Genomic DNA, 13,525 nt, shown 5'->3' on the forward strand with positions numbered 1-13,525 from the left:
CCGCGCTGCCTTATCCCCGCCCCCGCAGAGCTCGCCCCGCCCCACAGCTCCAGCCCCCCAACAGCCTGCGCTCCGGCCCCGCCCCTCGCGGAGCTCGCCCCGCCCCCCGCTCTGGGCCTGCCGTCTGCGTGCTCCTCCCCCGCCCTGGGCGCGCGGAAGCCGGGTGGGGGCCGACACACAGACCCCTACACAGCCTCCCTTACGGCTCCGCACGCGGCCCCACGCTGCCCCACACATGGCTCCGCACAGGCCCCATGCAGCCCCACGCAGCCCCTGCTCAGCCCCACATGGCACCCACATGGCCACCTCAGCCCCACACAACACTACTTGAGTCCCACAGGCCCCCCCCAAAGTCCCTTCACAGCCCCCACTCAGTCCCCCTCAGTGCTCCCACACAGATCCCGCTCAGCCCCTACACAGCCCCCACTTGTCTCCCACACACCCTCCATCAGGCCCCACACACCCCCACATGGCCCCTGCACAGCCCCCTCACACCCCAGCCCCAGGCCATGCTCCCAGGGCCTCTGGGCAGGCCCAGGGCAGCCCAGTCCTGCTCCCCTCCATGCCCTGCCCCATGCCCCCGCGTGGCCCCCCATGCCATGCTGGCAGGCTGCAGCAGGGTGCGAAGGGATGTGGTTAGGTGCATCCCCTGTCCCAGTGGTGCTTTGCCAAGCGCCTGGGGAGGCAGTGCCCTGGGGGCAGCCTGTGCTCCCAGATCCCAAAGCAGGGACAGTCATCACCATGCTCACTAAAGGCACCCCACGCTGGGGCGGCTGGACCTGGCGTGACACCCAGGGACAATACGGAGGGCCATGGGGTTCACATCCTGCTGATGTCTGCCTCCTCAGGTACCTGTAGCTATGACAGTGGCAACACCGGGGCAGCCCATCCAGAAAAAAGCACATCTCAAATCAGGATCTGTAGTTACTCTTGTCAAACATATCTTTTAATTTATTGCAAATAACGCAGGTGTTCAGTCAGCCTGATATACACATATCGGTGTTTTAGGGGGTGCTGAATATTGTAATGCTCTCAGGAAGGAAATAAGGAAACTCATGGAAATAGAGCAAACTGTAAGGTTTGCAAAATCATATGGACTTGAACATCTGGAGCAAAACTAACTCAAGAGGTGTTTCGTAATAGTCATGGAATAATACAAGTTAAAATCTTACTAGCTTCAACATACACCTTTGCTAAGCTGACTTGGGGCTTCCGTAAAGAAATATATAAAGAATATAAAGATGTATAACCTAGACCAGGCTTCAGACAGACTGCAGGCTAGGAGGAGGATATGTCTAGTCCCAAATTGCTAAAAATGGCGTAATTTCCCTTTTTGTCACATGCATTTCACTAACAGGTTCTGCTTCTGGACAAGTTACATCTTTTTACGCTTTATTAACTCATGACATTTGCATTAAATTAGCTGTGCATCTCCATGCTTTGCTGTTGTGTGCCTTCATCTCATGATTGTGTGCCTGAATATTTTTAATGGCATTGCGCATGTTTACCAGGTATCACATAGATATTTTTCCAATTGTCAGCAGTCAGGACCTGGCAGGTGCTCCAAGAGCAAGCAAAGGAAGCTCCATGCTAAGGCAGTTCTCAGAATCTCCTTTTGACCAGCTGTTGCACACTCCAGCTGAGACCCTACGTGCCGGCATGCAGCCCCAGGTGTCAAAGTTGTGCAGGACAAGCTGAGCAGCTCCAACAGTTTGTTGCTGTCAAAAGAGCGCATCTCAGTGCCACTCCTTATTTGTTGCAGAGCTAGAACTAGATCGGGAGGGATGGGTACGAAAGCAGAGCCTGAGACAGTACAGAAACCACCAAGACCTTGTTGGGCCTGATTTTGGCTAAGCTCCTCCAGTCCTTTCACCAAAGTCCAGTAGATGGCAACAACATTTCACAAATGCTTTGATATTTGTCTTAATCCTTTACTGTTTTGTTCATCACTGGAATCCTTGCCAAACAATTTCTTTCAGTATTTCAAAGTCAGCCCAAAACTGACTGGCCGCAGCATGCAGTACTTGCTCCCTCCCGAGTTTGTCATGCAGTGTGGGTTCAGGCTCATGGGACTGCTTCATGGGTCACCTGGACATGCTGCAGAGCATGCAGAGCCTGCGCCATCTTTACTTGCACGCCTGTACCTATTTTCTTTGCCCCCAAACCTCATGGAGGGGAGCATATTTCATCTAGGTTGAGTAGATATCTTTCTCCCATACCTCATGAGGAAGAAGTCATCTGGACACCAACTCTTCATTCAACCTCTCACAGTCCACCCTTTGGGCAATCTGGCTACCCTCAGCCCGCAGAAACAGGTCCTCACCAAGAGGTACATAGAGGGAGGGGGACTCTGAGCAAAGCCTTTAGGATTCCCCTTTGTTTTTGCCTTACCTCACAGAGCATCCACCTCCCCTGGCTTCTTGTGAGCTGAAACAAAACACACACACAGATGCACCCCTCCAGCCCTCCCAGCATTGCTTCCCCATGGCTCCCCTCACTGCATCTCCCTGGTCCCCATCAGCACAGAAGCTCTTCTCTGACCATGGAGACAAAGAGACTGAGATCTTCTCAGCTCTCATCCCTCACACCTGCAACCATGGTATCTGCCCAACCCAATGCTCCAAGCTCCATCCCTGTCCTTGAGGTCACCAGTCCCCTTCTCTTTCCACCATGTGTAGACCCCAGTCAGGGGATTACACCCAAGAGCTTTCAGCTGGGAAAGAGGTAACAACACTGGGGAGAAGAACAGGTCACAGCAGCACACATCCTTTGAACCCAAACCTACCACAGGCTCACTCCTCAACCATCAGACCACCTCTTTCCTTAACACCTGATGCATACGACAATTGCTGTTATTTTTCAGCAACTGGTGCTGCTGTGCCTTCAAGTACAGCCTATCGGCAGACATGACCTTCACAGTGGCCTTGGGAGACCGTGGCATACCCAGCAGAAAGTGAGGTGTGTCTCTCACAGCCCAGAGGGAGAGAAGCATGGAGAAGGGGCTGTGGCAGCATATGGAGGACCAGCTAGCTTAGAAACACAGCGTCAGGGAGACTGAGGCAGAGAACTGAGAGCTGAAGGAGCCTGGCTGGCTGTCCCAGGGGTCTGGGTCTTTCCAAGAGAATGTCAGCAGACACAGGATGAGCTCTGAGCAGGACACAGACAGCCTGGCTTGAGGTGCCTTTGTTCGATAGCAGATCCAGGTTCTTCAGGAGATGATCTGAGGCACACACTTCATCCATCTCACCTGCACAGGGATGGTCCCTTTTCCTTCTCCTCCACACCCACCTCCTGCATTCTGGCTGCAATTTCCCCCCCAGCCTTCCCATTTGCTTCTCCGTCCCAGGCCCCGCCACACCATGGGACCCTCTCATTAGCCCAGGCTCAGCTGGCCACTCCCAACACTGGTGAAAGTGCACTCACTGGGGACCTGGCACCCCAGGACCTGCTTCCAGCTCTTTCATCCACATCTCTAGACAGGCACTGATAGCCCATGGGCCCCTGGGCTCCGTCAGGGTGCTATCAGGAATACTCTGCCCCATCTCTTCCTCCAGCATCCTTATTTGAAGTGTCTGATCTTTGTTTCTTCTCCTCACCCCTTGCTTTCATTCGTGCCTCCCAGGAATTATTTGGTTCCTCAGGTTTCCTACACCCCCCTTTTAGTGAGAACTAGCAGTAGTCTACTGTAGCCTTGTCTTCTCTGAGTGCTGCTTTTATATTTTGGTGGTCTGCAGACTCTCCAGCAGCTTTCCTGCTCCTCACGTCTCTAAAGCAACCTTTATGATGACTTTGGATGTCTTCCTCAAGTTGTCCCTCAAATTTTTTTTGACCTGTCTTACTCTGTGCATACATGTAACTTCCCCAAGTTTATGTTCCTTTTTACTTTCTTCATTTGGATACAACCTCAGCTCATTGAAAGATGCCTTTTTACTCTTGGTGATCTCTCTTACATTTCTGTTTAGCTTCCTTAACTTCCTTCCTCAAGGCTTTCTTCATTGGTGGTAGACACCTTTCCTGAACCTCCAGACTGGGGTTGTTGGTCATCACTGTTCTGCCTGCAAGGTTGTAAGTCCCCCAGCAATCCTCTCTAGCTTCTTTTTCACAAACTTTCATATTTTTAGCTGAGCAAAAATGTGGTGGATGTGGGGTGTTTTTCTCTTCCTACAGGAATAGAGAACCTAAATACACAGTGAAGGTGACCATGTCAAGGATCACAAGCTTCCTTTTAAGCTGCCTATCCCTGATCATTCAAACATGTACCTGGTACAGGCAATAAATGGGGGCATCCCCACCCCCTTGCTGAATTTCTTCTTGCATTTTTCCTGATGAAAGAGAAAAGAAGCTGGTTGTTTTCATTGCCTTTGTGTCAGGATTGTCTGGGTGACTTCTCTTTGTGTGGCTATGCTTTGTCCTCCAAGTCATCTAGCTCCTGCATTGCTGGGGGCCAGCCCCGGGTGCTTTTACCTGGATATTTATCTCCTTGCCCCAGAGGGTAGCAGAGAGAGGGGTTAATGAGGGGTGGTAAAAGCCCTGTGGGCCCTAGGAAGTGCAGCAGCTTTGGGTGTAGGGAAGGACCCATGCAGCCACCTGCATGCCAGCTGCCCCATGGAGCTACACATGAATAATCAGTTGCATTCATGCTCTTGACTGTCTGCCTGTGCTGTAGCATCTGTAATGCACTTCAGTTCACAAGTCAACAGAGAGCATCTGGCTTTGTGTGGGAAAGAAAATTGGAAATTTGGGTCTCTAGTTCCACTGTGGCAAAGAGACATCAAGCTTAGATTGAAATTCCTCTATCTAAATGGAAATCAGCAGCATCTCCAGCATCAAGGAGGGATCACCCATGTCTCCACTCCCCCCATCCCAGCACACACACAGACCACAGAGAGACAAGCTCCATTGCTGAACGGGTGGCAGAGCTGCAGGAAAGGGTGGGCAGGGATGGAGGCAAGATGCAGGGATGTCATCCCCCCCCAGCATTGCCACGAGGGACCCTGGCCCATGTCTGCAATACGCCATGGGAGACATACGCTCCCTCTCCACACTCCAAGCAACCTGTGAGCATGTCTAAATTATCCCCCGCCACAGGGCGACTTGACCTTGCGTCCTCACAGGCAGTAACAGACAGACATTTACTGTAGCTGTCAAGATGTGAATGAGATATATTATGATAAAAGAACGATATTGCTGCTAATGGCCCTGAGCGGGACCAGCCTGGAGGGGACAATTATCGCAGTGCTGATAGTGGGAACAGCAGCTGCCAGTGTGAATTACTGTACCAGCTGCCGGGTTAGCAGAGGCACAGCTACGAAGGCCTTGTGTTGCCCCAGATAATGGACTTTCAGAGGGACCCACAGCTGAGTGGGGCAGTCAAGGGCCCACGGCTAGGAAGGGACCAGTCAAAATCCCTGTGCTCACTCTCTCGCCCGCTCTGTGTCAGTGGCGTATGATGTGCAACTTCCTCTGGGACTGTCTGAAAATCAAATGCAAGGGCATCCATTATCAGCAGAGGCCTTCAGCCAGGAGCATGGTAGCCTCTGCGTATCTCTTGGAGACATGCACCACTAAACCAGGGGTAGCTGGGAACAGTGTAGGCTATTTTGGGATGTGAAAAATGAAAGGCCTTTTAGGGACTCTGTCCACAGCTTCCCCTGGGAATGTGCAGGGGTGAAAAGAAAGAAGGAGCACAAGCGAGGATGATCCGGGACAGGACCACATGGAAAAGAGCCCTCACTGCATGGATGATGCACTTTCCAGCCTTTCCTGGTCCCACCTGGACCACTTTCACCAGTCTGTGGCATCTGCGAGCTCAGCTACAAGTCACAGCAGAACAGGGAAGGATGCTTTTTACCTCACCCCTGTCCTGGAAAGAAGAGGAGACCCAGAAACCTCCTTCCGTGCAATGAACTGGCAGAGTCCCACCTTGCACCCTCTCCTCGCCAGACCTAGTGGGTTCCCCTCAGTCTGGCAGCTCTCTCCATGTGCTCCAGCCACCAGCACCATAGCTGGGACTGGAAACCTTCCCAGGACAAGGGATGGGAGTCCCTGCTTTCTTCATGGGCTGTCAAAAGCCATGGCTGTGAGGTCATGTCTTCCTTAATATTCCCTTTCCTGGTGTAGGCCTGGATGGGCATGTTCTGCAACTTCTTCAAGTGACAACAGTCTCCTTTGGACTGTTGAACATGCTGTGTGGTCTCTTCTGCCCTCTGAAGCATTTCTGGAGTCTCTGATATGCCAGTTTTCCTCTTTCATTCTCCCACATCAACAGGTCCATAAAGGAAGCCACTGGGAGCCTGTAAATGTCTCCAGGGATGACCTCAGTTGCTGGAGTTGCAATATGGGTGGCATTTGGGACTCTGACTTAAACACCATCCTACAGGATGCTGGGTCTTGCTGCCCACCAGACACACTCCATTACCTCCAGCAGGACTTTAACATCTAATCACCATGTAGCCCACAGCTTCCAGGGCAGGACAGGAGCCAGGAAAGTCTTGGGACAGTGGTGCGAGGCTGTCTCAGTCCTTGTAAGACATGGTTACAGGAGGAACAGAGCAGGTGGCCAGGAGGAACAGAGCAGGTGGCCAGGGGCAGAGGAGACCAGACAGCTGGTGGGCTCAGCCATCCTGCATGTGCGGAAGGAGAAGGGAATTCAGTGCAGTGTGGTGTCTACAGTCTTCGCAATATACTACCGGCTAGAATTGTGGGTTATCTTTGTTTTTCCTAGGCTTGTGGCCAAACATTTCACTTCAGTCTTGGTGAATACGCCTCTGCTCTGTTTTATTTCTGTGTTGGGGAACAGGCAAAGCAGGATACAGGCTTGGACAAGAAGACTCCAAAATCAGGGTCTGCTGCCCAAATGTTGGGACACAATGATAGTACCTGCTATAATAGGTGGCACCATGCATGCAGAAAGCACCGCCGTGCCATGCCTGCGCAGGGGACTCATGGCATATGTGCAGGAAATCAGGACCTGCTGCCAACACGCATGCAATAATTATGATGTTGTGCACGCAGAGAGGGAAGCCGTACTGCTCTCCAGCCACACAGAGAGCCCAGCCATTGCATACACAGTAAATCCGAGACCATCCTGTGCACAAGTGGCAAATGGACCAGACTATTCCCCTTGAAGAGAGGCAGTGGCATGGGTATGCAGTAACTCAAGGTGCTCTACACAGCAGCAAAGAGATGGAGGAGCCTGCCCTGTAAATCAGAACATGCTGTGCACGGTCAGAGAGAGTGTACTGAGCACAGGCACTAAAGCAGACGTGCTATGAATTTGCAGAGAGGTAACCATTAATGTGTGCAGTAAATCAGGACACACCGTGCATGCGCACAGAGGCCATAATGCTGCATATGGGCAGTAAATCACACTGCACTGTACACACGCAGCAAGGCTACCCCTATGTGAACAGTGAATGAGGACATGCACGTGCAGAGAGCCCATCGGTCACACACAGACACAAATCAGGACTTGCTGTGCACTGCCATTTAATGGAGAAAAATTCAGCATGCATACATTTATCCTGGAAATTAGAGAAAGACTTGTAGCTGTGCAGGTCATCAGGCTGAGCAAGATGTGATGGAGTGAGTGCCTGAGGCACAACCACCAAATGAGGATACACTATGAATGCATGGGACGACGGTTGACTAGGAGATGCTGCATGCATGCAGAGAGATCACAAGGCAGGTCACTCTCCCTCCCCATTTGCTAGAATCAGCCCTAAGTTTCATTGAGGCTGAACTACAAGACTTGAGAAGTCCTCTAAAGTTAGCAGTTTCCACCATGTACAGAAAAGAATTAGGGACAGCAAGTGGACTAACAAGCTCAAGGGTGTAAATGTAGAAGGGACGGAGCTAGTCTATGCAGCATAACCTGACATTTACCTTTCAAGCAATTACAAACTGCTAAAAAAGAGCTAAGGATGCCTCTGTACACCTGACCACTTCAAACAGGAGAGCACAAGACCTAAAGAAGCATGTAAAGTGGCTTTTTCAGACAACCGTGTCCCAGAAAGTAGGAACTGCCCAAGCACTATTGAGCTGCACTTCCATGTACCTTCAAATATCAAAAAATGTTCTCAGGCTACATAAAATGAGATCAAGGAGGAAAAGAGCAGGGTCACCTCACTCTGAAGGAAGAGCAAGGTTTAGGACAATCTGGTTGTGGCTCAAATAAACAAATTCAGCAAACGTGCCATCCACATCCAGAAGAGGGAAAAGAAGGATTAAAACATATATAGACTTTAATATCCTTCTAAGGCTATGACCAGGTTTTGAAGGAAACAGTACTTAAAGATAGGAAGGCAAATGGAAACAGGATTTATCACAGATGCATTGTGTCAGTTTAATGTAACGATTTTTCTTCAATAATTAACTCAGACATGGTGATACAGCACATTTAGGCTGTTTAGATTTAAACAAAGGGTTTGATTTTGATTTGATAGCCAATATGAACCAGTTTCCAGTGATGGAAGTGATGGGGTGGAAGAGGAAATGGCTAATCAGGTTAACAATGGGTTGTATTAAAAAGGGAAGTCTCTGGGTGAAGAGATGTTACTAGCACTGTTCCTCCACTCCCAGTCTTGAGATGATCCTGCTCATATTAACAGCAAAAGGTTCAGGGCTGAGACCAGGGTGTGGAGTGATAATGTCTGGGATGCATTTTCAGGAAGGACACAGCTGCATCAGTAGCAAGGGAAGATCTTCACCTGTAAGATCTTCCTGAGCATGCCATTTTGGAGACATCCATCGAAAATTGTGCAAGGAAAAGGACAGAACTGATGACAAATACAGACTGAAAATTGGATGGAGGCATCCAAGCAGAGATGATTCAGGGCAATTTTCAAACAGGGCACCAGAAGCAAGTAACTGTTTTGAGACGATGCTGGGAAAGTGTACTGAAAGGGCTGGACAAGAATAGGCTTTGAGTTAGGAGCTGAAACTTGCCCCTTGTGTCAAATATGCTGGTCTCTACAAAAGGGTTTGAAAGAAGGCATTTAGCCAGGCCATATGTGTGCCATATACATGCATGCGCTATGTATGTGCTACACTGCATGTTTTGCTGGTAGCCTGCAGGGATCAGGAAGAAATGTCTCTCCTTTGCTATAAATTTTGGCAACTGAGTTGTTAGGGTATTTGATCCTTCTCCTGCAGCACTGGAGATTACTGCAGTTGGCGACAGGGCACTGTGTTTTCAGTTATATTCAAGTGCCTCAAGCATCACTGGTAGGTCTGGGGTTAAACTCTTCACTAGATTTGGGCTGAAGGGAACTTTTCCTCTGGGCCAGACTGTCAGGGAGGAGCCATGGATGAGGGACCACATCCTACACTCATCTGAGGGTTTCCACCCATCCTGCATGAATCAAAGTTATAGTGATGCTCTCTAGTATCTGAGATGTTTCCGTCTTGCATCCAGTGTGAGCATCCCAATGCTCCTGTGAGGTGCAAACTGATGTGTAATCCTTTGGGGAGAAATCAGGTCCTAAAGTGTTAAAGCAAGGAGGTACTGGAAAAAGAGCATTCTCTGGGAAAGGCTGATGCCACATCTGAGTGCATCCCTCAACACGGATAGCCCAGGACTGCAAGCCTAAGCACCATTGTGGTGGGACTCAGGAGCCTAGATGGCTCAGGCTGGGGTGATGAGACAGATGTTGGGCTTGATGCTAACCAAATTGCTTTACTTCCAGTGGGTAGGAGGCATCAGGGACTGTGAAGGAGTTTGAGAAACACATCCCCGCTTCCAAAGAGGACAGGCTGAAATTCTGCCCTGGATCAGCTTATCATCCCTCTTGGCTGGCTTCCTCCTGCAAGAGTATGTTTTTCAGCCAGCAAAGTCCTGTGCAGGCATGAGAGTGGCCAGGAGCCTGCGCTGAGCACGGCCCCAAGCCCTCTGACTGGACCACAACCAAGGGAGCAGCACGGGGCTTGGGGACTGCGCCAGCTCAGACCTGACTGCCGTGCAAGTGCATGCTCCCAGCAGTGCTAATCCAATTATGAAACAAACTTCCTTCCTTCATTATCAGGGCCTGCAGCATGCTAAAACAGCTTGGCGATTACAGAGGGCTTAGCAAGGGACTATAGCACAGGCCATGAATGACAGCTGTTTCACTTGCAGAGAGGAGGGACAGAGAATAGAGGCAGCTGGGAGGACACAGGAGGTTGCAACAATGTCAACCTGGTTGGAAATTACTACAGGAAAAGGTGTCTAGTCCACCTTTGTGCCCAGAACAGGTTAACTTCAATGCCACATCAGGTTGCTCAGGGCCTCGTCCATCCCAGGGGTGAGGATCCTCAAGGAGCCTCTCTAACCCTGTTGCAAGGCTGCCCCATTCTCATTTCCAAACAACCCTCATTTCAGTTACAGGATGGCAGAGGGAACACTAAAGTACCCATGGAAGACTGATTCAAACTGTCTAAACTTTCTGGGGAGCTCATGAAGATCAGCTCTGACCACAAACAGAGGGTATAACATGCTGACCAGACCCAGAGCCCAGTACAATGTACTTTTTATGGGGATCCCAAATTGAGACACTAGCTCTACAGAATCTGCCCCACTTAAGAAGCTCAGGTCCATCCCCTGACCCCACATCAAGCTGTGGGCTGACTCTTTGCTATGGCTCTTCATCCTGCCCCCTGCCCCTACTTCCTTCTTGTAGGACCTCCTCCACTGCAGGAGGTCCAGCCTGTTGGGCTTCCTATTGCCCTCAAGGTGCAGGGAATTTGCAACCCTCTTTATGTCTGGGGTTATGAAGAATGCAAAAAGTCTAACTGGGCCTAGGGCAAATTTGCTGCTCTCCAAAAAAGCCTTTCCTGACCCTGACCTGACTTCATGGCTGACCCTGCTTTGAGCAGGAGATTGGACTAGAGATCTCCTGAGGTCCATTTCAACCTGAATTATCTTATGAGAGTAGCCAGCAGGTCAAGGGAAGTGGTTATTCCCCTTTACTTGGCACTGGTGAGGCCACATCTGGGCACTGTGTCCAGTTTTGTTCCCCCCAGTATAAGGAGACAGTCCCGCGGAGGGTCACTAGGATGGTTGGAGCTAGAAAACATGAGATGGAGATGCTGAAGCAGTTGGTCTTGTTTAGCCTGGCAAAGAGAGGGCTGAGGAGGGATGTAATTGCCATGTCCAACTACCTACAGCGAGGTCGTGGGGAAGACAGAGCCAGATGCTTCTCAAAGGTGCCCAGTGAAAGGACAAAAAGCAATGGCACAAGTTGCAGGAAAGGAATTCCAGTTGGACACATGGAAAAAAATTGTTCTCTGCTCTTCCCATTCCCGGGGAAGACTTTTTCTGCTCCTGCCCCAAGAAAGGACCATTTCTGCTGACTGGGGAGAGCAGCACCCAGCTGACTGCAGGGATCTGAACTGGTTGCTACCATCTGTAGCCATGAACTTTGCCTGTGCCAGGTCCCGGGAAGCCCATCTGCTGAGTTTTCACCTTCTCTGAGTCAGGAGTAGGTGCTAGGCCCAATTCAAGCTGATCTGAGCTTTCTTGCCTGATGTTAAATGCCAGGACAGCTGTACAGTTTAGCTTTTTCTCTGCAGCTCAGGGGCTCTCTCAGCATCATGTCATCACCAAGCATCAGCCTGTATCTCCCTCCAGTGCACCATGCAAAATGTCATGGGCAAAATCCTTCATCACAATCAGCCATTTTAAGAAAGAAACCTAAAGTCAAGCTCTCCCACGACAAAGAGGCAGCTCCATTGGGTAGTGTTCACACATGACTGCACACAGCCCGTGAGAAGCAAAGTAGCGTGCAACAAGGAGAACAACACAGCAAGGTGGGGAGAGATTCATCCTGAACATGAATTCAAATGGCTGGGGGGTACCAGGGCTGGTGGGCAGCATGGAGTCGCTGATGGGGAAAAGTCAGGACCTATATGCCCACGAATACCCATCAAACACCAGCTGAATCAAGCTTTGGCCCTTCTTAAAGTAACTCCACACAATAACCAAGCTAGTTGCTGTTTTACCTGGAAGCAGGTCAGGTATTTACAATCACCGAGCAGCTGCTGTTTGGATACAAACTGGGAGAGCTGCAGGGATCTGCTGCCCTCGTTGCAGGAGTCAGAACAGGTATTTCAGCCAGCAGCCCCACTGCCACCTCCTATGCAAAAGCATGCATGCACTCTGGTCTCTGCAGAGAGCTGCACATTTTGCTACATAGGGAGCATTATGAAAGCTGTTTAATTTAAGTACATGCATACAAAACCCAGCTTCAGAGCAATCATGCTGGCCACAGGGCTATAAAGGCCCTTCTAAGCCTTTTAAATGGATCAAGGGCATCTAAGAGCCTCTCTGAAAGGGTATTCCTGCATCTCCAGACCTTTCTGTGGGCTCTGGTGCTCACCCATCCTCCTCACAGATGCAATGAAGGGACAAAAACTCTCTGGCCAGAGTTGGTCCATCCCTGCAGGACAAGGTGCCTCCCTGGGAGGCCAACAGGGCTGGAGAGAGGCAGCCAGTGAGCTGGAGCTGCCACTAGGTGAGCACAGCTGTAAGGTGACACCAAGCACCCGAGGAGCTCAAACTGCTGCCTTTTAAGGAGCGATGATGGCTGAGGCGTCCAGGAACAAAACGTCATGGTTTCTGTGGGCTCCAAACTGTGGCTGTAATTTGGGAGCATGCTGGTCACACCCAATGGTTCCCACGACAGTTCGAAAGCCACGATCATCAGCTGGGATGGCGATCCCCTGGCTAAAAATTGAGATCCTGGAAACCTCCAAGCTCCAGATGGGCAGAGCTGGGTGCCCACCACGGCAGCGGCACAGACCGCATGCGAGGTCCTCACGTTCCTGTGGAACATCATCTCCTTCTCCCCAAGAAAGCTCCAAGATAGGCTCCTTCCCAGGAGTAGGCAACGGGGATGACGACCGTTTTCAACACAGCCTTCAACAACCCACTGGGCCCACTCAGCACCATCAAGGGCATCCGCTGGGCCTGGGTGCCCACTGCAAGATAGACAAAGAGGACAGACACAGGGCTACAAACTCACCAATTGCTTTGCTCTGCTCAGGTTTTGCTGGCCAGCAGTGAATCTGTCCCTGCCATCCCCTCTTCTGTGCATGGCAGGATGGGGCCCCAGGAAAAGGGTAAAGGAAACGCAGTGGACATTAGTAACAGAGAGCTTAAGCTTAGCTTGAACTATAGATGGAAATGCATGCGCATGGGCATGGTAGAAAGCATCCAGAAGGAACAAAGGTGAAAAGGCAAGGTATGTGTTCACTGCTACAGAGTGCCAGATGTAACTTCATTCAAATGAAGAGGAGGAACAAACTGACCCAAAGATAAGGTGTCAGGAAGATGAAGAACAGCACTGGAGTCACTAAATACCCAGACAAGGAGAACAGAACTGTGAAATTCAGGGATTTTGCCTAAGACTTATGAGAGGGGAAGCAAAACAAAGAGGCAAAAGATCCCAAAGAGCATCCCCTCCTGCAGGGTATAAAAGGCAAGTCCAAAATCAGTTCATTGCCACCAATCCAGAACCCCAAAGACACAGCAAGGACTTAACAGGTGGTG

This window comes from Apteryx rowi, unplaced genomic scaffold (assembly GCF_003343035.1).
Source record: "Apteryx rowi isolate R43461 unplaced genomic scaffold, aptRow1 scaffold_27, whole genome shotgun sequence".
Classification (NCBI taxonomy): Eukaryota; Metazoa; Chordata; class Aves; order Apterygiformes; family Apterygidae; genus Apteryx; species Apteryx rowi.